Below are 20,682 nucleotides of genomic sequence, written 5' to 3'. Positions count from 1 at the left end.
CGTGGCTAATGACTATTATTTCAGTGCACTGGGTCCCTCGATGTGGTCCAGGGTGCTCTGGAAAGTCTCGTGTAGGCTGGCGGGATGGGGGCGGCGCGAATTCCCGCGGTCGGCGGCCTTCCTGGGCTATTGGTACCTTCATGTAGAGCTGCCGCTGGGCTCGAACTCCCTGCTGCTAAGAAAGTGATTGCTTTTGCTGCTATGACTTGCAATCACGACTGCAGGAAACGCCGCTATCCCGTTAGGGGTGCTACGGCAGACACCCTCTCGAGCACCCCGAAGACTTCTTGAGCCCTCGGCTGTGATGGTTTCCAGGCTGTCAAAAGAACCGTCGCGAGTGAATTCGCGGACGGGAGTGAGGCTGAGGTAATTTCGAGTGAACGGAGATGGACTCCTCACGTGCGCAGTTACCGTAGTGTAGCGGTTATCACGTCTGCTTCACACGCAGAAGGTCCCCGGTTCGATCCCGCGCGGGAACAGTATTTTCCTGAATGTGTCTTATTGTACTCCAGTGAGCCACGACATGTGAGGATCTTCTGCATGTACCTTCGTTATGCAAGTAGCGCATTTATTTAATTTTTTAGTAACGATGACAACACCAGCATGACTTGTCTCTAAAGTAAGGCGCACACAAGCAGTTTCCGTGGTGTAGCGGTTATCACGTCTGCCTAACACGCAGAACGTCCCCGTTTCGATCCCGGGCGGAAGCACTTTTTTATCATTAAAAACAAGACATACTAACATGCATCTGCAACCATCTGTACCCAAAAACCTTCGTAATCGCCTTCACACGTCAGATCAGTGTCAATTGCTCACTTCAAATATGAAATTCATTTGATACTGACGCCGAGCATTTTGCGTCGACTCGGCCACTCACGTGCGATCAGTTTGCACAAAACGGTAGGGCTCGTCCGGGATTTGAACCCGAGACCACCTGCACCCAAAGCAAGAATCATACCCCTAGACCAACGAGCCATATGACGTGGCGAATGACTATTATTTCAGTGCACTGGGTCCCTCGATGTGGTCCAGGGTGCTCTGGAAAGTCTCGTGTAGGCTGGCGGGATGGGGGCGGCGCGAGTCCCGCGGTCGGCGGCCTTCCTGGGCTATTGGTACCTTCATGTAGAGCTGCCGCTGGGCTCGCACTTCCTGCTGCTAAGAAAGTGATTGCTTTTGCTGCTATGACTTGCAATCACGACTGCAGGAAACGCCGCTATCTCGTTAGGGGTGCTACGGCAGACACCCTCTCGAACACCCCGAAGACTTCTTGAGCCCTCGGCTGTGATGGTTTCCAGGCTGTCAAAGGAACCGTCGCGTGTGAATTCGCGCACGGAGAGAGGCTGAGGTAATTTCGAGTGAACGGGGATGGACTCCTCACGTGCCCAGTTACCGTAGTGTAGCGGTTATCACGTCTGCTTCACACGCAGAAGTTCCCCGGTTCGATCCCGGGCGGAAACACTTTTTTATCATTAAAAACCAGACATACTAACATGCATCTGCTACCATCTGTACCCAAAAACCTTCGTAATCGCCTTCACACGTCAGATCAGTGTCAATTGCTCACATCAAATATGAAATTCATTTGATACTGACGCCGAGCATTTTGCGTCGACTCGGCCACTCACGTGCGATCAGTTTGCACAAAACGGTAGGGCTCGTCCGGGATTTGAACCCGAAACCACCTGCACCCAAATCAAGAATCATACCCCTAGACCAACGAGCCATATGACGTGGCGAATGACTATTATTTCAGTGCACTGGGTCCCTCGATGTGGTCCAGGGTGCTCTGGAAACTCTTGTAGGCTGGCGGGATGGGGGCGGCGCGAGTCCCGCGGTCGGCGGCCTTCCTGGGCTATTGGTACCTTCATGTAGAGCTGCCGCTGGGCTCGCAATTCCTGCTGCTAAGAAAGTGATTGCTTTTGCTGCTATGACTTGCAATCACGACTGCAGGAAACGCCGCTATCTCGTTAGGGGTGCTACGGCAGACACCCTCTCGAACACCCCGAAGACTTCTTGAGCCCTCGGCTGTGATGGTTTCCAGGCTGTCAAAGGAACCGTCGCGTGTGAATTCGCGCACGGAGAGAGGCTGAGGTAATTTCGAGTGAACGGGGATGGACTCCTCACGTGCGCAGTTACCGTAGTGTAGCGGTTATCACGTCTGCTTCACACGCAGAAGTTCCCCGGTACGATCCCGGGCGGAAACACTTTTTTATCATTAAAAACAAGACATACTAACATGCATCTGCTACCATCTGTACCCAAAAACCTTCGTAATCGCCTTCACACGTCAGATCAGTGTCAATTGCTCACATCAAATATGAAATTCATTTGATACTGACGCCGAGCATTTTGCGTCGACTCGGCCACTCACGTGCGATCAGTTTGCACAAAACGGTAGGGCTCGTCCGGGATTTGAACCCGAGACCTCCTGCACCCAAAGCAAGAATCATACCCCTAGACCAACGAGCCATACGACGTGGCAAATGACTATTATTTCAGTGCACTGGGTCCCTCGATGTGGTCCAGGGTGCTCTGGAAAGTCTCGTGTAGGCTGGCGGGATGGGGGCGGCGCGAATTCCCGCGGTCGGCGGCCTTCCTGGGCTATTGGTACCTTCATGTAGAGCTGCCGCTGGGCTCGCACTTCCTGCTGCTAAGAAAATGATTGCTTTTGCTGCTATGACTTGCAATCACGACTGCAGGAAACGCCGCTATCCCGTTAGGGGTGCTACGGCAGACACCCTCTCGAACACCCCGAAGACTTCTTGAGCCCTCGGCTGTGATGGTTTCCAGGCTGTCAAAGGAACTGTCGCGTGTGCATTCACGGACGGGAGAAAGGCTGAGGAAATTGCGAGTGAACGGAGATGGACTCCTTAAGTCCGCAGTTTCCGTAGTGTAGCGGTTATCACGTCTGCTTCACACGCAGAAGGTCCCCGGTTCGATCCCGGGCGGGAACATCATTTTCCTGCCTATGTCGTATTGTTCTCCAGTGAGCCACGACATGTGAGGATCTTCTGCATGTACCTTTGTTCTGCAAGTAGCGCATTTATTTAATTTTTTAGTAACGATGACAACACCAGCACGAGTTGTCTCTAAAGTAAGGCGCACGCAAATAGTTTCCGTGGTGTAGCGGTTATCACGTCTGCCTGACACGCAGAACCTCCCCGTTTCGATCCCGGGCGGAAACACTTTTTTATCATTAAAAACAAGACATAGTAACATGCATCTGCTACCATCTGTAACCAAAAACCTTCGTAATCGCCTTCACACGTCAGATCAGTGTCAATTGCTCACATCAAATATGAAATTCATTTTATACTGACGCCGAGCATTTTGCGTCGACTCAGCCACTCACGTGCGATCAGTTTGCACAAAACGCTAGCGCTCGTCCGGGATTTGAAGCCGGGACCTCCTGCACCCAAAGCAGGAATTATACCCCTAAACCAACGAGCCATCTGACGTGTCTAATGACTATTATTTCAGTGCACTGGGTCCCTCGATGTGGTCCAGGGTGCTCTGGAAAGTCTCGTGTAGGCTGGCGGGATGGGGGCGGCGCGAATTCCCGCGGTCGGCGGCCTTCCTGGGCTATTGGTACCTTCATGTAGAGCTGCCGCTGGGCTCGCACTCCCTGCTGCTAAGAAAGTGAATGCTTTTGCTGCTATGACTTGCAATCACGACTGCAGGAAACGCCGCTATCCCGTTAGGGGTGCTACGGCAGACACCCTCTCGAGCACCCCGAAGACTTCTTGAGCCCTCGGCTGTGATGGTTTCCAGGCTGTCAAAAGAACCGTCGCGAGTGAATTCGCGGACGGGAGAGAGGCTGAGGTAATTTCGAGTGAACGGGGATGGACTCCTCACGTGCGCAGTTACCGTAGTGTAGCGGTTATCACGTCTGCTTCACACGCAGAAGTTCCCCGGTTCGATCCCGGGCGGGAACAGTATTTTCCTGAATGTGTCGTATTGTACTCCAGTGAGCCACGACATGTGAGGATCTTCTGCATGTACCTTTGTTATGCAAGTAGCGCATTTATTTAATTTTTTAGTAACGATGACAACACCAGCACGAGTTGTCTCTAAAGTAAGGCGCACGCAAGTAGTTTCCGTGGTGTAGTGGTTATCACGTCTGCCTGACACGCAGAACCTCCCCGTTTCGATCCCGGGCGGAAGCACTTCTTTATCATTAAAAACAAGACATAGTAACATGCATCTGCTACCATCTGTAACCAAAAACCTTCGTAATCGCCTTCACACGTCAGATCAGTGTCAATTGGTCACATCAAATATGAAATTCATTTGATACTGACGCCGAGCGTTTTGCGTCGACTCAGCCACTCACGTGCGATCAGTTTGCACAAAACGCTAGCGCTCGTCCGGGATTTGAAGCCGGGACCTCCTGCACCCAAAGCAGGAATTATACCCCTAAACCAACGAGCCATCTGACGTGGCTAATGACTATTATTTCAGTGCACTGGGTCCCTCGATGTGGTCCAGGGTGCTCTGGAAAGTCTCGTGTAGGCTGGCGGGATGGGGGCGGCGCGAATTCCCGCGGTCGGCGGCCTTCCTGGGCTATTGGTACCTTCATGTAGAGCTGCCGCTGGGCTCGCACTTCCTGCTGCTAAGAAAGTGATTGCTTTTGCTGCTATGACTTGCAATCACGACTGCAGGAAACGCCGCTATCTCGTTAGGGGTGCTACGGCAGACACCCTCTCGAACACCCCGAAGACTTCTTGAGCCCTCGGCTGTGATGGTTTCCAAGCTGTCAAAGGAACCGTCGCGTGTGAATTCGCGCACGGAGAGAGGCTGAGGTATTTTCGAGTGAACGGGGATGGACTCCTCACGTGCGCAGTTACCGTAGTGTAGCGGTTATCACGTCTGCTTCACACGCAGAAGTTCCCCGGTTCGATCCCGGGCGGAAACACTTTTTTATCATTAAAAACAAGACATACTAACATGCATCTGCTACCATCTGTACCCAAAACCTTCGTAATCGCCTTCACACGTCAGATCAGTGTCAATTGCTCACATCAAATATGAAATTCATTTGATACTGACGCCGAGCATTTTGCGTCGACTTGGCCACTCACGTGCGATCAGTTTGCACAAAACGGTAGGGCTCGTCCGGGATTTGAACCCGGGACCTCCTGCACCCAAAGCAAGAATCATACCCCTAGACCAACGAGCCATCTGACGTGGCTAATGACTATTATTTCAGTGCACTGGGTCCCTCGATGTGATCCAGGGTGCTCTGGAAAGTCTCGTGTAGGCTGGCGGGATGGGGGCGGCGCGAATTCCCGCGGTCGGCGGCCTTCCTGGGCTATTGGTACCTTCATGTAGAGCTGCCGCTGGGCTCGCACTCCCTGCTGCTAAGAAAGTGATTGCTTTTGCTGCTATGACTTGCAATCACGACTGCAGGAAACGCCGCTATCCCGTTAGGGGTGCTACGGCAGACACCCTCTCGAGCACCCCAAAGACTTCTTGAGCCCTCGGCTGTGATGGTTTCCAGGCTGTCAAAAGAACCGTCGCGAGTGAATTCGCGGACGGGAGTGAGGCTGAGGTAATTTCGAGTGAACGGAGATGGACTCCTTAAGTCCGCAGTTACCGTAGTGTAGCGGTTATCACGTCTGCTTCACACGCAGAAGGTCTCCGGTTCGATCCCGGGCGGGAACAGTATTTTCCTGAATGTGTCGTATTGTACTCCAGTGAGCCACGACATGTGAGGATCTTCTGCATGTACCTTTGTTATGCAAGTAGCGCATTTATTTAATTTTTTAGTAACGATGACAACACCAGCACGAGTTGTCTCTAAAGTAAGGCGCACGCAAGTAGTTTCCGTGGTGTAGCGGTTATCACGTCTGCCTGACACGCAGAACCTCCCCGTTTCGATCCCGGGCGGAAACACTTTTTTATCATTAAAAACAAGACCTAGTAACATGCATCTGCTACCATCTGTAACCAAAAACCTTCGTAATCGCCTTCACACGTCAGATCAGTGTCAATTGGTCACATCAAATATGAAATTCATTTGATACTGACGCCGAGCATTTTGCGTCGACTCGGCCACTCACGTGCGATCAGTTTGCACAAAACGCTAGCGCTCGTCCGGGATTTGAAGCCGGGACCTCCACCACCCAAAGCAGGAATTATACCCCTAAACCAACGAGCCATCTGACGTGGGTAATGAATATTATTTCAGTGCACTGGGTCCCTCGATGTGGTCCAGGGTGCTCTGGAAAGTCTCGTGTAGGCTGGCGGGATGGGGGCGGCGCGAATTCCCGCGGTCGGCGGCCTTCCTGGGCTATTGGTACCTTCATGTAGAGCTGCCGCTGGGCTCGCACTCCCTGCTGCTAAGAAATTGATTGCTTTTGCTGCTATGACTTGCAATCACGACTGCAGGAAACGCCGCTATCCCGTTAGGGGTGCTACGGCAGACACCCTCTCGAGCACCCCGAAGACTTCTTGAGCCCTCGGCTGTGATGGTTTCCAGGCTGTCAAAAGAACCGTCGCGAGTGAATTCGCGGACGGGAGTGAGGCTGAGGTAATTTCGAGTGAACGGAGATGGACACCTCACGTGCGCAGTTACCGTAGTGTAGCGGTTATCACGTCTGCTTCACACGCAGAAGTTCCCCGGTTCGATCCCGGGCGGGAACAGTATTTTCCTGAATGTGTCGTATTGTACTCCAGTGAGCCACGACATGTGAGGATCTTCTGCATGTACCTTTGTTATGCAAGTAGCGCATTTATTTAATTTTTTAGTAACGATGACAACACCAGCACGAGTTGTCTCTAAAGTAAGGCGCACGCAAGTAGTTTCCGTGGTGTAGCGGTTATCACGTCTGCCTGACACGCAGAACCTCCCCGTTTCGATCCCGGGCGGAAGCACTTCTTTATCATTAAAAACAAGACATAGTAACATGCATCTGCTACCATCTGTAACCAAAAACCTTCGTAATCGCCTTCACACGTCAGATCAGTGTCAATTGGTCACATCAAATATGAAATTCATTTGATACTGACGCCGAGCATTTTGCGTCGACTCAGCCACTCACGTGCGATCAGTTTGCACAAAACGCTAGCGCTCGTCCGGGATTTGAAGCCGTGACCTCCTGCACCCAAAGCAGGAATTATACCCCTAAACCAACGAGCCATCTGACGTGGCTAATGACTATTATTTCAGTGCACTGGGTCCCTCGATGTGGTCCAGGGTGCTCTGGAAAGTCTCGTGTAGGCTGGCGGGATGGGGGCGGCGCGAATTCCCGCGGTCGGCGGCCTTCCTGGGCTATTGGTACCTTCATGTAGAGCAGCCGCTGGGCTCGCACTCCCTGCTGCTAAGAAAGTGATTGCTTTTGCTGCTATGACTTGCAATCACGACTGCAGGAAACGCCGCTATCCCGTTAGGGGTGCTACGGCAGACACCCTCTCGAGCACCCCGAAGACTTCTTGAGCCCTCGGCTGTGATGGTTTCCAGGCTGTCAAAAGAACCGTCGCGAGTGAATTCGCGGACTAGAGTGAGGCTGAGGTAATTTCGAGTGAACGGAGATGGACTCCTCACGTGCGCAGTTACCGTAGTGTAGCGGTTATCACGTCTGCTTCACACGCATAAGGTCCCCGGTTCGATCACGGGCGGGAACAGTATTTTCCTGAATGTGTCTTATTGTACTCCAGTGAGCCACGACATGTGAGGATCTTCTGCATGTACCTTTGTTATGCAAGTAGCGCATTTATTTAATTTTTTAGTAACGATGACAACACCAGCACGAGTTGTCTCTAAAGTAAGGCGCACGCAAGTAGTTTCCGTGGTGTAGCGGTTATCACGTCTGCCTGACACGCAGAACCTCCCCGTTTCGATCCCGGGCGGAAGCACTTCTTTATCATTAAAAACAAGACATAGTAACATGCATCTGCTACCATCTGTAACCAAAAACCTTCGTAATCGCCTTCACACGTCAGATCAGTGTCAATTGCTCACATCAAATATGAAATTCATTTGATACTGACGCCGAGCATTTTGCGTCGACTCGGCCACTCACGTGCGATCAGTTTGCACAAAACGGTAGGGCTCGTCCGGGATTTGAACCCGAGACCTCCTGCACCCAAAGCAAGAATCATTCCCCTAGACCAACGAGCCATATGACGTGGCAAATGACTATTATTTCAGTGCACTGGGTCCCTCGATGTGGTCCAGGGTGCTCTGGAAAGTCTCGTGTAGGCTGGCGGGATGGGGGCGGCGCGAATTCCCGCGGTCGGCGGCCTTCCTGGGCTATTGGTACCTTCATGTAGAGCTGCCGCTGGGCTCGCACTTCCTGCTGCTAAGAAAGTGATTGCTTTTGCTGCTATGACTTGCAATCACGACTGCAGGAAACGCCGCTATCTCGTTAGGTGTGCTACGGCAGACACCCTCTCGAACACCCCGAAGACTTCTCGAGCCCTCGGCTGTGATGGTTTCCACGCTGTCAAAGGAACCGTCGCGTGTGAATTCGCGCACGGAGAGAGGCTGAGGTAATTTCGAGTGAACGGGAATGGACTCCTCACGTGCTCAGTTACCGTAGTGTAGCGGTTATCACGTCTGCTTCACACGCAGAAGTTCCCCGGTTCGATCCCGGGCGGAAACACTTTTTTATCATTAAAAACAAGACATACTAACATGCATCTGCTACCATCTGTACCCAAAAACCTTCGTAATCGCCTTCACACGTCAGATCAGTGTCAATTGCTCACATCAAATATGAAATTCATTTGATACTGACGCCGAGCATTTTGCGTCGACTTGGCCACTCACGTGCGATCAGTTTGCACAAAACGGTAGGGCTCGTCCGGGATTTGAACCCGGGACCTCCTGCACCCAAAGCAAGAATTATACCCCTAGACCAAAGAGCCATCTGACGTGGACATTGACTATTATTTCAGTGCACTGGGTCCCTCGATGTGGTCCAGGGTGCTCTGGAAAGTCTCGTGTAGGCTGGCGGGATGGGGGCGGCGCGAATTCCCGCGGTCGGCGGCCTTCCTGGGCTATTGGTACCTTCATGTAGAGCTGCCGCTGGGCTCGCACTCCCTGCTGCTAAGAATGTGATTGCTTTTGCTGCTATGACTTGCAATCACGACTGCAGGAAACGCCGCTATCCCGTTAGGGGTGCTACGGCAGACACCCTCTCGAGCACCCCGAAGACTTCTTGAGCCCTCGGCTGTGATGGTTTCCAGGCTGTCAAAAGAACCGTCGCGAGTGAATTCGCGGACGGGAGTGAGGCTGAGGTAATTTCGAGTGAACGGAGATGGACTCCTCACGTGCGCAGTTACCGTAATGTAGCGGTTATCACGTCTGCTTCGCACGCAGAAGGTCCCCGGTTCGATCCCGGGCGGGAACAGTATTTTCCTGAATGTGTCTTATTGTACTCCAGTGAGCCACGACATGTGAGGATCTTCTGCATGTACCTTTGTTATGCAAGTAGCGCATTTATTTAATTTTTTAGTAACGATGACAACACCAGCACGACTTGTCTCTAAAGTAAGGCGCACACAAGTAGTTTCCGTGGTGTAGCGGTTATCACGTCTGCCTAACACGCAGAACGTCCCCGTTTCGATCCCGGGCGGAAACACTTTTTTATCATTAAAAACAAGACATACTAACATGCATCTGCTACCATCTGTACCCAAAAACCTTCGTAATCGCCTTCACTCGAAAGATCAGTGTCAATTGCTCACATCAAATATGAAATTCATTTGATACTGACGCCGAATATTTTGCGTCGACTCAGCCACTCACGTGCGATCAGTTTGCACAAAACGCTAGGGCTCGTCCGGGATTTGAACCCGTGACCTCCTGCACCCAAAGCAGGAATTATACCCCTAAACCAACGAGCCATCTGTCGTGGCAAATGACTATTATTTCAGTGCACTGGGTCCCTCGATGTGGTTCAGGGTGCTCTGGAAAGTCTCGTGTAAGCTGGCGGGATGGGGGCGGCACGAATTCCCGCGGTCGGCGGCCTTCCTGGGCTATTGGTACCTTCATGTAGAGCTGCCGCTGGGCTGGCACTTCCTGCTGCTAAGAAAGTGATTGCTTTTGCTGCTATGACTTGCAATCACGACTGCAGGAAACGCCGCTATCTCGTTAGGGGTGCTACGGCAGACACCCTCTCGAGCACCCCGAAGACTTCTTGAGCCCTCGGCTGTGATGGTTTCCAGGCTGTCAAAGGAACCGTCGCGTGTGAATTCGCGCACGGGAGAGAGGCTGAGGTAATTTCGAGTGAACGGGGTTGGACTCCTCACGTGCGCAGTTACCGTAGTGTAGCGGTTATCACGTCTGCTTAACACGCAGAAGTTCCCCGGTTCGATCCCGGGCGGGAACAGTATTTTCCTGAATGTGTCGTATTGTACTCCAGTGAGCCACGACATGTGAGGATCTTCTGCATGTACCTTTGTTATGCAAGTAGCGCATTTATTTAATTTTTTAGTAACGATGACAACACCAGCACGAGTTGTCTCTAAAGTAAGGCGCACGCAAGTAGTTTCCGTGGTGTAGCGGTTATCACGTCTGCCTGACACGCAGAACCTCCCCGTTTCGATCCCGGGCGGAAACACTTTTTTATCATTAAAAACAAGACATACTAACATGCATCTGCTACCATCTGTACCCAAAAACCTTCGTAATCGCCTTCACACGTCAGATCAGTGTCAATTGCTCACATCAAATATGAAATTCATTTGATACTGACGCCGAGCATTTTGCGTCGACTCAGCCACTCACGTGCGACCAGTTTGCACAAAACGCTAGAGCTCGTCCGGGATTTGAACCCGGGACCTCCTGCACCCAAAGCAGGAATCATACCCCTAGACCAACGAGCCATCTGACGTGGCAAATGACTATTATTTCAGTGCACTGGGTCCCTCGATGTGGTCCAGGGTGCTCTGGAAAGTCTCGTGTAGGCTGGCGGGATGGGGGCGGCGCGAATTCCCGCGGTCGGCGGCCTTCCTGGGCTATTGGTACCTTCATGTAGAGCAGCCGCTGGGCTCGCACTCCCTGCTGCTAAGAAAGTGATTGCTTTTGCTGCTATGATTTGCAATCACGACTGCGGGAAACGCTTCTATCTCGTTAGGGGTACAACGGCAGACACCTTCTCGAGCACCCAGAAGTTTTCTTGAGCCCTCGGCTGTGATGGTTTCCAGGCTGTCAAAAGAACTGTCGCGTGTGCATTCACGGACGGGAGAGAGGCTGAGGTAATTGCGAGTGAACAGAGATGGACTCCTTAAGTCCGCAGTTTCCGTAGTGTAGCGTTTATCACGTCTGCTTCACACGCAGAAGGTCCCCGGTTCGGTTCCGGGCGTGAACAGTATTTTCCTGCCTATGTCGTATTGTACTCCAGTGAGCCACGACATGTGAGGATCTTCTGCATGTACCTCCAGTGAGCCACGACATGTGAGGATCTTCTGCATGTACCTTTGTTCTGCAAGTAGCGCATTTATTTAATTTTTTAGTTACGATGACAACACTAGCACGACTTGTCTCTAAAGTGGGCTCGCTGGGCTCGCACTCCCTGTTGCTAAGAAAGTGATTGCTTTTGTTGCTATGATTTGCAATCACGACTGCGGGACACGCCGCTATCTCGTTAGGGGTGCTACGGCAGACACCTTCTCGAGCACCCCGAAGACTTCTTGAGCCCTCGGCTGTGATGGTTTCCAGGCTGTCAAAAGAATTGTCGCGTGTGCATTCACGGACGGGAGAGAGGCTGAGGTAATTGCGAGTGAACGGAGATGGACTCCTCAAGTCCGCAGTTTCCGTAGTGTAGCGTTTATCACGTCTGCTTCACACGCAGAAGGTCCCCGGTTCGATTCCGGGCGTGAACAGTATTTTCCTGCCTATGTCGTATTGTACTCCAGTGAGCCACGACATGTGAGGATCTTCTGCATGTACCTTTGTTCTGCAAGTAGCGCATTTATTTAATTTTTTAGTAACGATGACAACACCAGCACGAGTTGTCTCTAAAGTAAGGCGCACACAAGTAGTTTCCGTGTTGTTGCGGTTATCACGTCTGCCTAACACGCAGAACGTCCCCGTTTCGATCCCGTGCGGAAACACTTTTTTATCATTAAAAACAAGACATACTAACATGCATCTGCTACCATCTGTACCCAAAAACCTTCGTAATCGCCTTCACACGTCAGATCAGTGTCAATTGCTCACATCAAATATGAAATTCATTTGATACTGACGCCGAGCATTTTGCGTCGACTCGGCCACTCACGTGCGATCAGTTTGCACAAAACGGTAGGGCTCGTCCGGGATTTGAACCCGAGACCTCCTGCACCCAAAGCAAGAATCATAAACCTAGACCAACGAGCCATCTGACGTGGCAAATGACTATTATTTCAGTGCACTGGGTCCCTCGATGTGGTCCAGGGTGCTCTGGAAAGTCTCGTGTAGGCTGGCGGGATGGGGGCGGCGCGAATTCCGGCGATCGTCGGCCTTCCTGGGCTATTGGTACCTTCATGTAAGGCTGCCGCTGGGCTCGCACTTCCTGCTGCTACGAAAGTGATTGCTTTTGCTGCTATGATTTGCAATCACGACTGCGGGAAACGCTTCTATCTCGTTAGGGGTACAACGGCAGACACCTTCTCGAGCACCCAGAAGTTTTCTTGAGCCCTCGGCTGTGATGGTTTCCAGGCTGTCAAAAGAACTGTCGCGTGTGCATTCACGGACGGGAGAGAGGCTGAGGTAATTGCGAGTGAACAGAGATGGACTCCTTAAGTCCGCAGTTTCCGTAGTGTAGCGTTTATCACGTCTGCTTCACACGCAGAAGGTCCCCGGTTCGGTTCCGGGCGTGAACAGTATTTTCCTGCCTATGTCGTATTGTACTCCAGTGAGCCACGACATGTGAGGATCTTCTGCATGTACCTCCAGTGAGCCACGACATGTGAGGATCTTCTGCATGTACCTTTGTTCTGCAAGTAGCGCATTTATTTAATTTTTTAGTTACGATGACAACACTAGCACGACTTGTCTCTAAAGTGGGCTCGCTGGGCTCGCACTCCCTGTTGCTAAGAAAGTGATTGCTTTTGTTGCTATGATTTGCAATCACGACTGCGGGACACGCCGCTATCTCGTTAGGGGTGCTACGGCAGACACCTTCTCGAGCACCCCGAAGACTTCTTGAGCCCTCGGCTGTGATGGTTTCCAGGCTGTCAAAAGAATTGTCGCGTGTGCATTCACGGACGGGAGAGAGGCTGAGGTAATTGCGAGTGAACGGAGATGGACTCCTCAAGTCCGCAGTTTCCGTAGTGTAGCGTTTATCACGTCTGCTTCACACGCAGAAGGTCCCCGGTTCGATTCCGGGCGTGAACAGTATTTTCCTGCCTATGTCGTATTGTACTCCAGTGAGCCACGACATGTGAGGATCTTCTGCATGTACCTCCAGTGAGCCACGACATGTGAGGATCTTCTGCATGTACCTTTGTTCTGCAAGTAGCGCATTTATTTAATTTTTTAGTTACGATGACAACACTAGCATGACTTGTCTCTAAAGTGAGGCGCACACAAGTAGTTTCCATGGTGTAGCTGTTATCACGTCTGCCTAACACGCAGAAGTTCCCCGTTTCGATCCCGGCGGAAACATTTTATTATCATTAAAAACAAGTCATACTAACATGCATCTGCTACCATCTGTACCCAAAAACCTTCGTAATCGCCTTCACACGACAGATCAGTGTCAATTGCTCACATCAAATATGAAATTCATTTTATACTGACGCCGAATATTTTGCGTCGACTCAGCCACTCACGTGCGATCAGTTTGCACAAAACGCTAGGGCTCGTCCGGGATTTGAACCCGTGACCTCCTGCACCCAAAGCAGGAATTATACCCCTAAACCAACGAGCCATCTGTCGTGGCAAATGACTATCATTTCAGTGCACTGGGTCCCTCGATGTGGTCCAGGGTGCTCTGGAAAGTCTCGTGTCAGCTGGCGGGATGGGGGCGGCGCGAATTCCCGCGGTCGGCGGCCTTCCTGGGCTATTGGTACCTTCATGTAGAGCTGCCGCTGGGCTAGCACTTCCTGCTGCTAAGAAAGTGATTGCTTTTGCTGCTATGATTTGCAATCACGACTGCGGGAAACGCTTCTATCTCGTTAGGGGTGCTACGGCAGACACCTTCTCGAGCACCCAGAAGACTTCTTGAGCCCTCGGCTGTAATGGTTTCCAGGCTGTCAAAAGAACTGTCGCGTGTGCATTCACGGACGGGAGAGAGGCTGAGGTAATTGCGAGTGAACGGAGATGGACTCCATAAGTCCGCAGTTTCCGTAGTGTAGCGGTTATCACGTTTGCTTGACACGCAGAAGGTCCCCGGTTCGATTCCGGGCGTGAACAGTATTTTACTGCCTATGTCGTATTGTACTCCAGTGAGCCACGACATGTGAGGATCTTCTGCATGTACCTCCAGTGAGCCACGACATGTGAGGATCTTCTGCATGTACCTTTGTTCTGCAAGTAGCGCATTTATTTAATTTTTTAGTTACGATGACAACACTAGCACGACTTGTCTCTAAAGTGGGCTCGCTGGGCTCGCACACCCTGCTGCTAAGAAAGTGATTGCTTTTGTTGCTATGATTTGCAATCACGACTGCGGGACAAGCCGCTATCTCGTTAGGGGTGCTACGGCAGACACCTTCTCGAGCACCCCGAAGACTTCTTGAGCCCTCGGCTGTGATGGTTTCCAGGCTGTCGAAAGAACTGTCGCGTGTGCATTCACGGACGGGAGAGAGGTTGAGGTAATTGCGAGTGAACGGAGATGGACTCCTGAAGTCCGCAGTTTCCGTAGTGTAGCGGTTATCACGTCTGCTTCACACGCAGAAGGTCCCCGGGTCGATCCCGGGCGGGTACAGTATTTTCCTGCCTATGTCGTATTGTACTCCAGTGAGCCACGACATTTGAGGATCTTCTGCATGTACCTCCAGTGAGCCACGACATGTGAGGATCTTCTGCATGTACCTTTGTTCTGCAAGTAGCGCATTTATTTAATTTTTTAGTTACGATGACAACACCAGCACGACTTGTCTCTAAAGTGAGGCGCACACAAGTAGTTTCCGTGGTGTATCTGTTATCACGTCTGCCTAACACGCAGAAGTTCCCCGTTTCGATCCCGGCGGAAACACTTTATTATCATTAAAAACAAGACATACTAACATGCATCTGCTACCATCTGTACCCAAAAACCTTCGTAATCGCCTTCACACGACAGATCAGTGTCAATTGCTCACATCAAATATGAAATTCATTTGATACTGACGCCGAATATTTTGCGTCGACTCAGCCACTCACGTGCGATCAGTTTGCACAAAACGCTAGGGCTCGTCCGGGATTTGAACCCGTGACCTCCTGCACCCAAAGCAGGAATCATAAACCTAGACCAACGAGCCATCTGTCGTGGCAAATGACTATTATTTCAGTGCACTGGGTCCCTCGATGTGGTCCAGGGTGCTCTGGAAAGTCTCGTGTAGGCTGGCGGGATGGGGGCGGCGCGAATTCCCGCGGTCGGCGGCCTTCCTGGGCTATTGGTACCTTCATGTAGAGCTGCCGCTGGGCTCGCACTTCCTGCTGCTAAGAAAGTGATTGCTTTTGCTGCTATGACTTGCAATCACGACTGCAGGAAACGCCGCTATCTCGTTTGGGGTGCTACGGCAGACACCCTCTCGAGCACCCCTAAGACTTCTTGAGCCCTCGGCTGTGATGGTTTCCAGGCTGTCAAAAGAACCGTCGCGTGTGAATTCGCGCACGGGAGAGAGGCTGAGGTAATTTCGAGTGAACGGGGATGGACTCCTCACGTGCGCAGTTACCGTAGTCAGTTGCGAGTCAGCCGCCGAGCGGGACGGACGTGTGGCGGAGCTGGACGTCTGGCTGTAGTAAACACAGGCTGAGTCGCTGCGTTTGAGGTTAGTGGTGCTGCTAAGCCGCTGTTCGTGTTGCACTTGTATTCATGAAGTTCTAGAATGAATAGGTCGAATTATTTGAGGAAAGACACAATCAAGTTTACTTTCGATCGAAATTTCGTTCGACCTAAAGCATTTGAAATTAAAGCATGGTTTATCGAAAAAGTATTGATTGACGGTGATGATGTTGTCGGAGTTTATCTCTCGTTTGTGACAAATGCTGTGTATCTGAAGATGAAAAGTCCAGACTTATGTAGTTCCATTGTGGATCGTTGCGGAGGTAGCGTGAAGTTTAATCATTCTGATGGGAATGTGAGTGACGTTGCTGTTAGTCATGCTGGGTACGGGATTCGTACGATCAGAGTGTTTGAGCTCCCTTTTGAAATTCCGCCCGAAGAACTTAATGTTGCCCTTCGGCCTTATGGCAGAATTATTTCCAATGTGGCAGAAAGGTGGTCTGAAGCTCATATGTTTCCTGTCTTGAACGGCGTAAGGCAAATTAAGATTGAATTACAGAAGCATGTCCCCTCTTATCTTAATATTTGTGGATATCGTGCTTTGATTATCTATGATGGGCAACCGCGGACTTGCGCTTTATGCAATTCCACGGAACACATTCGTGCAGAATGTTCACGGAGGCGTGTCCCGCAGTTACCGCGTGACGAGATGCCGAGTTCCGGCCCTGTTGTTGGTATGAAGTTGTCATACGCTGCCGCTGCTGACTTCCGCAGCCGAGGCGAGTCGGTGCCGCCTGTGCGCGGGGAGCCTGCTGCCTCGCGGGCGGTTGTCGATGATACTCCGGCTTCAAGCTCTAGATTTGCGGATGGTCTGCCGATCAGCTCCGCGCCCCTCGAATCTATGCCGACGCCAACTTTTTCCAACTCTCCCACTGTGGTTGCTCGTTCTTCCGCGGACTCGGCCGAAGATCCCAGAATACCCGCAACGGAGGTTTCCTTGCGTCGTCAGGATTCCCACCAACGTGAGGATATTGCCACTAGCTTCCGAGGAGTGGACGCTCCAGGCATCCACTCTGCGGGAACTATGAACGAAGATAGCAATCTGGACATTGGTTTCACGTTGGCGCCCACAGAAGACACTTGCGTCAAGGAAACCACAACGAGCGATAGTGTAGAATTGGAGACTGGGTTGCTACCAGTGGGAGCCATGGAAAAAGATGCGCCTCCTTCTGCCGTTGTGGAATGCGATACGCGGACTTTTGTCCGAAAAAAGGAACAGGCGACGTCAGACGTATCATCCGGTACTTCTCCTGACAGGTCGCAAACTTCATCTCCTGCTAGATCGCCGAAGAGATCTTCGAAGAAAGGCAAGAAGAGGAGATTGGCACACAAAGCAGCAGAGAGTTTAGCTCCTGCATTGCGGGAAAAGTTAAAACATTTAAGGGATAATGAACGACTACGAGAACAAAGCACAGTAGCACGAGTTAACGAGTGTACTGAAGCGGAGATGAGTCGTGCCGATGCAGATGATCTTCAACAACAACCTCGCGCACCGCTTGGCGTCGCAGGTTTGCAGACCGGCACTACTATGGATTTAGACCGAACTGTCTCAGGTAAAGGACTTGATTGGGCCGATGCCCAAGACGATCGCACCGACCACGGAATGGAGATGGACCTGACACATGCTGGTGGCATTTAATTTTTTTTTAATGTCTATTTTTCTTTCTGACAGACAGAATGGAATGGTACAGACGTGACTCTGCATGGGGTATACTTCATTAGCCAATTTCTTTTACCTGCACCTATGCCAACGGAACTGACATATAATGTGACCACGATCAATATAAATCGGATTCGCAGTGAAACGAAAGTCGCTTCTTTAAAAGATTTCCTTTACCAGTCGGATACTGATATAGCCCTCCTACAGGAATTTAATGTCCACAACTTTTATGTCCCAGGTTTTCAAGAGATTTTAAATATTGCACCGGAGGCCACATGTGGGACTGCGATCCTTGTCAAAGATGGTATTGATGTGAAGGATATCTGTCTGTTAGAAAATGGGAGGGGCATCAGTTGTAAAATTTTTACTACTACTGTTTTAAATGTATATGTCCCCTCTGGTAACAACGCTAGAGATGATAGGGCTAATTTTTTTAAGAACGATATGTTCTATTTACTTAAGGGGAATCCGGCGGAAGCTTTAATCGGTGGTGACTTTAATTGTGTACTTCACAAAAAGGATCAGCGACCAAATTTTAACTTCTCCAGGGAACTGGCGGCTTTGGTGACAAACATGAAGTGGACAGACGTGTGGGAAAGCAAATACCCCACGTTAGTCAAATTTACGTACGTCAGTAGTCGCTCGCAAAGCAGAATAGACAGAATATACGTCACAGCAAACCTGGAAAATAAAATCAGTAGTATCGAAGTAATTCCCACTACCTTTTCGGACCATCTCGCAGTGAAATGCAGCATTCGGTTTCAGAAGCAAGGAACGTATTGGGGTCGCCCCTTATGGAAGCTGAATACCCATATGTTGTTCGAGGGTGCCCTATCAAGAACAGTAGCGGAGGTATGGCAGGCTGCTCTACGTATGCGCCATAAATACAGCTCTCGCCTTGCGTGGTGGACCTCATGTGCTAAAAAGAAATTGAGATCATCCCTAATAGCTTACGGGAGGGAGCGAGCGATGTGGTCTCGCAATACCGTTGAATTTTACTATACATGCTTAAGGGAACTATCAGCTCAGCAGATGACTGATGAGGTTTTCATTGAAATAAAGAAGATCAAGGCTCACCTCATAAGTCTCAAGCGACAACAGCTGGAGGGTTTAAAAATTAAATCTCGTGTCCCGACAACGGTGGAGGACGAAAACGCATCGCTGTACCACTTACTCGAACATGAAAGAAATAGAAGACGAGCGTTTATTGCTTGTCTTAGAGTGGGCGATAACCGGGTGCTGACGGAACACTCTGACATTTTAAATGCAGTTTATGGATTTTATCGTACGTTATATACTGATACCCGGTATAATCTAGACTGTGCGAACGATTTGCTACGAACTACAGGTATCGACAACGTTCTCAATGACGAGGACAATGTGTCCCTTACCACTGCGATCACATGTGAGGAGGTGTTTGATATACTTAAATATTCGCCTACTCGTAAGTCCCCAGGGCCTGATGGCTTACCTGTAGAGTTTTATTGTAAATTTTGGCCTCTCATCGGTAATCAATTCACAGAAGTGATAAATGAAGTGTTGCAAGGTGTTACTGTTCCACGCGAGTTCAAAGAAAGCGTAACTGTGCTAATACCAAAGGGAAGGAACGCGACAGTTAAAGATCTCAATCAATTGAGACCAATATGTTTGATGAACTCGGATTATAAAATAATTGCACGTGTACTGAAGGAAAGACTGAGACCTCTAATGGAGAAGATCATAGGTGACCACCAAACCTGTCTCTCGGGGCGGAATATTTTTAAAACTGTTTGTGAATATAGGGATGTCTCTGCAATTTTTGCAACGTCATCCTCACCAGGAGGCCTTGCCTTTATCGACTTCTCAAAGGCTTTTGACAGGGTCAACCACTTATTTTTGTTCAGAACGTTGACCTATGTGGGTTTTAGTCAACATTTTGTGCAAGTTTTAATTAACATTGTTGAAGGCATCCACACACAAGTGTCTGTAAATGGGCATTTCACTCTACCCATTGAAATTCGCAACGGCGTCCCGCAGGGAAGTCCTTTGTCAATGCTCCTGTATGTTGTTGCACTGGAGCCTTTACTAAGGAGACTCGATGTCGATCTTGAGGGCATCACGATATCTGGCGTTAACAACGTCACCAATGCATATGCTGATGACGTTGGAGTGGTTATTCGTAGTAACGAAGATTTAGAGAAATTAACTACGAATATTCAGATCTTTTGTGAAGCTACAGGCGCTAGGGTTAACGAGGTGAAGAGTTCGTTTTTAAATCTTAAAGGTCTTCAAGATGTCCGTTTGGAATGGGCACGCTCCGTCGATCGTCACACCGCTCTGGGTGTCACCTTTTACCGATGTCCGCTTCAGACCATGACCTACAATTGGAAGAAAGTACTGGATACAATCAGAGGAGCCACAATACTCAATCAGACCAGACATCTGAACATTAAACAACGAATCAGAATAATTAATTGGTCCATTTTATCAAAAGCTATATATATAGGTCAAATATTGCCAGTTTCGAAACCCATTGCCAAACGTATAATGAGTATCATTTGCCGATTTATATGGACAGGGAATATTTTTAGAGTAGCAGTCGGTACAGTTACGTTACCTTCCGCTGAAGGTGGCCTAGGTTTAACAGATATATGGCGGAAGACTACGGCGTTATATATAAAGAGGACCCTACAAATTATAGAAAAACATCCACATAGTATTACAGCCAGGCTGTATCGACTCCTACAGCCAGAAAATTTACGTCCACCCATAAATATAGGCGGAATTAATTATAAATTGAAATATATTCGCCAGTTCTTTTTAGAGATTAGCTACATGGACAGTATTGTCACGAATCCACAATCAAGGAATTGCAGGAAATTAATGGAACTCTTAACAACGAAAGAACATGTCAACAAAATGGAGTGCAGATATCCCGACAAAGACTGGAAAAGAATTTGGAAAAATATTAGTAATCGTGAACTGTCTTCCGACATTCAGGCAACCTGGTACCGAGTTGTTAATAACGTAGTTTCCACTAACGAAAAGTTGCACTCCATTGGTCTTAGTGACACGATTGTGTGCACCCGATGTGACGCAGTTGACACATTGATCCACCGC

General features: G+C 50.0%; 33 non-coding genes across 33 annotated transcripts; 24 read left to right on the top strand and 9 right to left on the bottom strand.

The window, feature by feature from the left end:
• Nucleotides 1-406: 406 nt before the first annotated feature.
• On the top strand, nt 407-479 carry Trnav-cac (transfer RNA valine (anticodon CAC)). Its single transcript has one exon. It is a non-coding gene; the product is annotated as a tRNA-Val (tRNA).
• A 158-nt stretch (nt 480-637) lies between these two features.
• On the top strand, nt 638-710 carry Trnav-aac (transfer RNA valine (anticodon AAC)). The gene has a single exon. It is a non-coding gene; the product is annotated as a tRNA-Val (tRNA).
• Nucleotides 711-903: 193 nt separating this feature from the next.
• Nucleotides 904-975, bottom strand: Trnap-ugg (transfer RNA proline (anticodon UGG)). Its single transcript has one exon. It is a non-coding gene; the product is annotated as a tRNA-Pro (tRNA).
• A 410-nt stretch (nt 976-1,385) lies between these two features.
• On the top strand, nt 1,386-1,458 carry Trnav-cac (transfer RNA valine (anticodon CAC)). The gene has a single exon. It is a non-coding gene; the product is annotated as a tRNA-Val (tRNA).
• A 673-nt stretch (nt 1,459-2,131) lies between these two features.
• Nucleotides 2,132-2,204, top strand: Trnav-cac (transfer RNA valine (anticodon CAC)). Its single transcript has one exon. It is a non-coding gene; the product is annotated as a tRNA-Val (tRNA).
• Nucleotides 2,205-2,397: 193 nt separating this feature from the next.
• Trnap-ugg (transfer RNA proline (anticodon UGG)) lies at nt 2,398-2,469 on the bottom strand. The gene has a single exon. It is a non-coding gene; the product is annotated as a tRNA-Pro (tRNA).
• Nucleotides 2,470-2,881: 412 nt separating this feature from the next.
• Trnav-cac (transfer RNA valine (anticodon CAC)) lies at nt 2,882-2,954 on the top strand. The gene has a single exon. It is a non-coding gene; the product is annotated as a tRNA-Val (tRNA).
• A 158-nt stretch (nt 2,955-3,112) lies between these two features.
• Nucleotides 3,113-3,185, top strand: Trnav-gac (transfer RNA valine (anticodon GAC)). The gene has a single exon. It is a non-coding gene; the product is annotated as a tRNA-Val (tRNA).
• A 192-nt stretch (nt 3,186-3,377) lies between these two features.
• Trnap-ugg (transfer RNA proline (anticodon UGG)) lies at nt 3,378-3,450 on the bottom strand. The gene has a single exon. It is a non-coding gene; the product is annotated as a tRNA-Pro (tRNA).
• A 412-nt stretch (nt 3,451-3,862) lies between these two features.
• On the top strand, nt 3,863-3,935 carry Trnav-cac (transfer RNA valine (anticodon CAC)). Its single transcript has one exon. It is a non-coding gene; the product is annotated as a tRNA-Val (tRNA).
• Nucleotides 3,936-4,093: 158 nt separating this feature from the next.
• Trnav-gac (transfer RNA valine (anticodon GAC)) lies at nt 4,094-4,166 on the top strand. The gene has a single exon. It is a non-coding gene; the product is annotated as a tRNA-Val (tRNA).
• Nucleotides 4,167-4,358: 192 nt separating this feature from the next.
• Trnap-ugg (transfer RNA proline (anticodon UGG)) lies at nt 4,359-4,431 on the bottom strand. Its single transcript has one exon. It is a non-coding gene; the product is annotated as a tRNA-Pro (tRNA).
• A 411-nt stretch (nt 4,432-4,842) lies between these two features.
• On the top strand, nt 4,843-4,915 carry Trnav-cac (transfer RNA valine (anticodon CAC)). Its single transcript has one exon. It is a non-coding gene; the product is annotated as a tRNA-Val (tRNA).
• A 192-nt stretch (nt 4,916-5,107) lies between these two features.
• Trnap-ugg (transfer RNA proline (anticodon UGG)) lies at nt 5,108-5,179 on the bottom strand. Its single transcript has one exon. It is a non-coding gene; the product is annotated as a tRNA-Pro (tRNA).
• Nucleotides 5,180-5,591: 412 nt separating this feature from the next.
• Trnav-cac (transfer RNA valine (anticodon CAC)) lies at nt 5,592-5,664 on the top strand. The gene has a single exon. It is a non-coding gene; the product is annotated as a tRNA-Val (tRNA).
• A 158-nt stretch (nt 5,665-5,822) lies between these two features.
• Trnav-gac (transfer RNA valine (anticodon GAC)) lies at nt 5,823-5,895 on the top strand. Its single transcript has one exon. It is a non-coding gene; the product is annotated as a tRNA-Val (tRNA).
• Nucleotides 5,896-6,572: 677 nt separating this feature from the next.
• Nucleotides 6,573-6,645, top strand: Trnav-cac (transfer RNA valine (anticodon CAC)). The gene has a single exon. It is a non-coding gene; the product is annotated as a tRNA-Val (tRNA).
• A 158-nt stretch (nt 6,646-6,803) lies between these two features.
• Nucleotides 6,804-6,876, top strand: Trnav-gac (transfer RNA valine (anticodon GAC)). Its single transcript has one exon. It is a non-coding gene; the product is annotated as a tRNA-Val (tRNA).
• Nucleotides 6,877-7,553: 677 nt separating this feature from the next.
• On the top strand, nt 7,554-7,626 carry Trnav-cac (transfer RNA valine (anticodon CAC)). Its single transcript has one exon. It is a non-coding gene; the product is annotated as a tRNA-Val (tRNA).
• Nucleotides 7,627-7,784: 158 nt separating this feature from the next.
• Trnav-gac (transfer RNA valine (anticodon GAC)) lies at nt 7,785-7,857 on the top strand. The gene has a single exon. It is a non-coding gene; the product is annotated as a tRNA-Val (tRNA).
• A 193-nt stretch (nt 7,858-8,050) lies between these two features.
• On the bottom strand, nt 8,051-8,122 carry Trnap-ugg (transfer RNA proline (anticodon UGG)). Its single transcript has one exon. It is a non-coding gene; the product is annotated as a tRNA-Pro (tRNA).
• A 411-nt stretch (nt 8,123-8,533) lies between these two features.
• Trnav-cac (transfer RNA valine (anticodon CAC)) lies at nt 8,534-8,606 on the top strand. The gene has a single exon. It is a non-coding gene; the product is annotated as a tRNA-Val (tRNA).
• Nucleotides 8,607-9,283: 677 nt separating this feature from the next.
• Trnaa-cgc (transfer RNA alanine (anticodon CGC)) lies at nt 9,284-9,356 on the top strand. The gene has a single exon. It is a non-coding gene; the product is annotated as a tRNA-Ala (tRNA).
• A 158-nt stretch (nt 9,357-9,514) lies between these two features.
• Trnav-aac (transfer RNA valine (anticodon AAC)) lies at nt 9,515-9,587 on the top strand. The gene has a single exon. It is a non-coding gene; the product is annotated as a tRNA-Val (tRNA).
• A 193-nt stretch (nt 9,588-9,780) lies between these two features.
• Nucleotides 9,781-9,852, bottom strand: Trnap-ugg (transfer RNA proline (anticodon UGG)). The gene has a single exon. It is a non-coding gene; the product is annotated as a tRNA-Pro (tRNA).
• Nucleotides 9,853-10,264: 412 nt separating this feature from the next.
• On the top strand, nt 10,265-10,337 carry Trnav-aac (transfer RNA valine (anticodon AAC)). Its single transcript has one exon. It is a non-coding gene; the product is annotated as a tRNA-Val (tRNA).
• Nucleotides 10,338-10,495: 158 nt separating this feature from the next.
• Nucleotides 10,496-10,568, top strand: Trnav-gac (transfer RNA valine (anticodon GAC)). The gene has a single exon. It is a non-coding gene; the product is annotated as a tRNA-Val (tRNA).
• A 193-nt stretch (nt 10,569-10,761) lies between these two features.
• Nucleotides 10,762-10,833, bottom strand: Trnap-ugg (transfer RNA proline (anticodon UGG)). The gene has a single exon. It is a non-coding gene; the product is annotated as a tRNA-Pro (tRNA).
• A 926-nt stretch (nt 10,834-11,759) lies between these two features.
• On the top strand, nt 11,760-11,832 carry Trnav-cac (transfer RNA valine (anticodon CAC)). The gene has a single exon. It is a non-coding gene; the product is annotated as a tRNA-Val (tRNA).
• A 1,422-nt stretch (nt 11,833-13,254) lies between these two features.
• On the top strand, nt 13,255-13,327 carry Trnav-cac (transfer RNA valine (anticodon CAC)). The gene has a single exon. It is a non-coding gene; the product is annotated as a tRNA-Val (tRNA).
• Nucleotides 13,328-13,790: 463 nt separating this feature from the next.
• Trnap-ugg (transfer RNA proline (anticodon UGG)) lies at nt 13,791-13,862 on the bottom strand. The gene has a single exon. It is a non-coding gene; the product is annotated as a tRNA-Pro (tRNA).
• A 412-nt stretch (nt 13,863-14,274) lies between these two features.
• Nucleotides 14,275-14,347, top strand: Trnav-gac (transfer RNA valine (anticodon GAC)). The gene has a single exon. It is a non-coding gene; the product is annotated as a tRNA-Val (tRNA).
• A 441-nt stretch (nt 14,348-14,788) lies between these two features.
• Trnav-cac (transfer RNA valine (anticodon CAC)) lies at nt 14,789-14,861 on the top strand. Its single transcript has one exon. It is a non-coding gene; the product is annotated as a tRNA-Val (tRNA).
• Nucleotides 14,862-20,682: the final 5,821 nt, after the last annotated feature.

Source organism: Schistocerca gregaria, chromosome 2 (assembly GCF_023897955.1).
Source record: "Schistocerca gregaria isolate iqSchGreg1 chromosome 2, iqSchGreg1.2, whole genome shotgun sequence".
In the NCBI taxonomy this organism is placed as follows: domain Eukaryota; kingdom Metazoa; phylum Arthropoda; class Insecta; order Orthoptera; family Acrididae; genus Schistocerca; species Schistocerca gregaria.
This window is presented reverse-complemented; position numbering and strand designations above follow the sequence as displayed.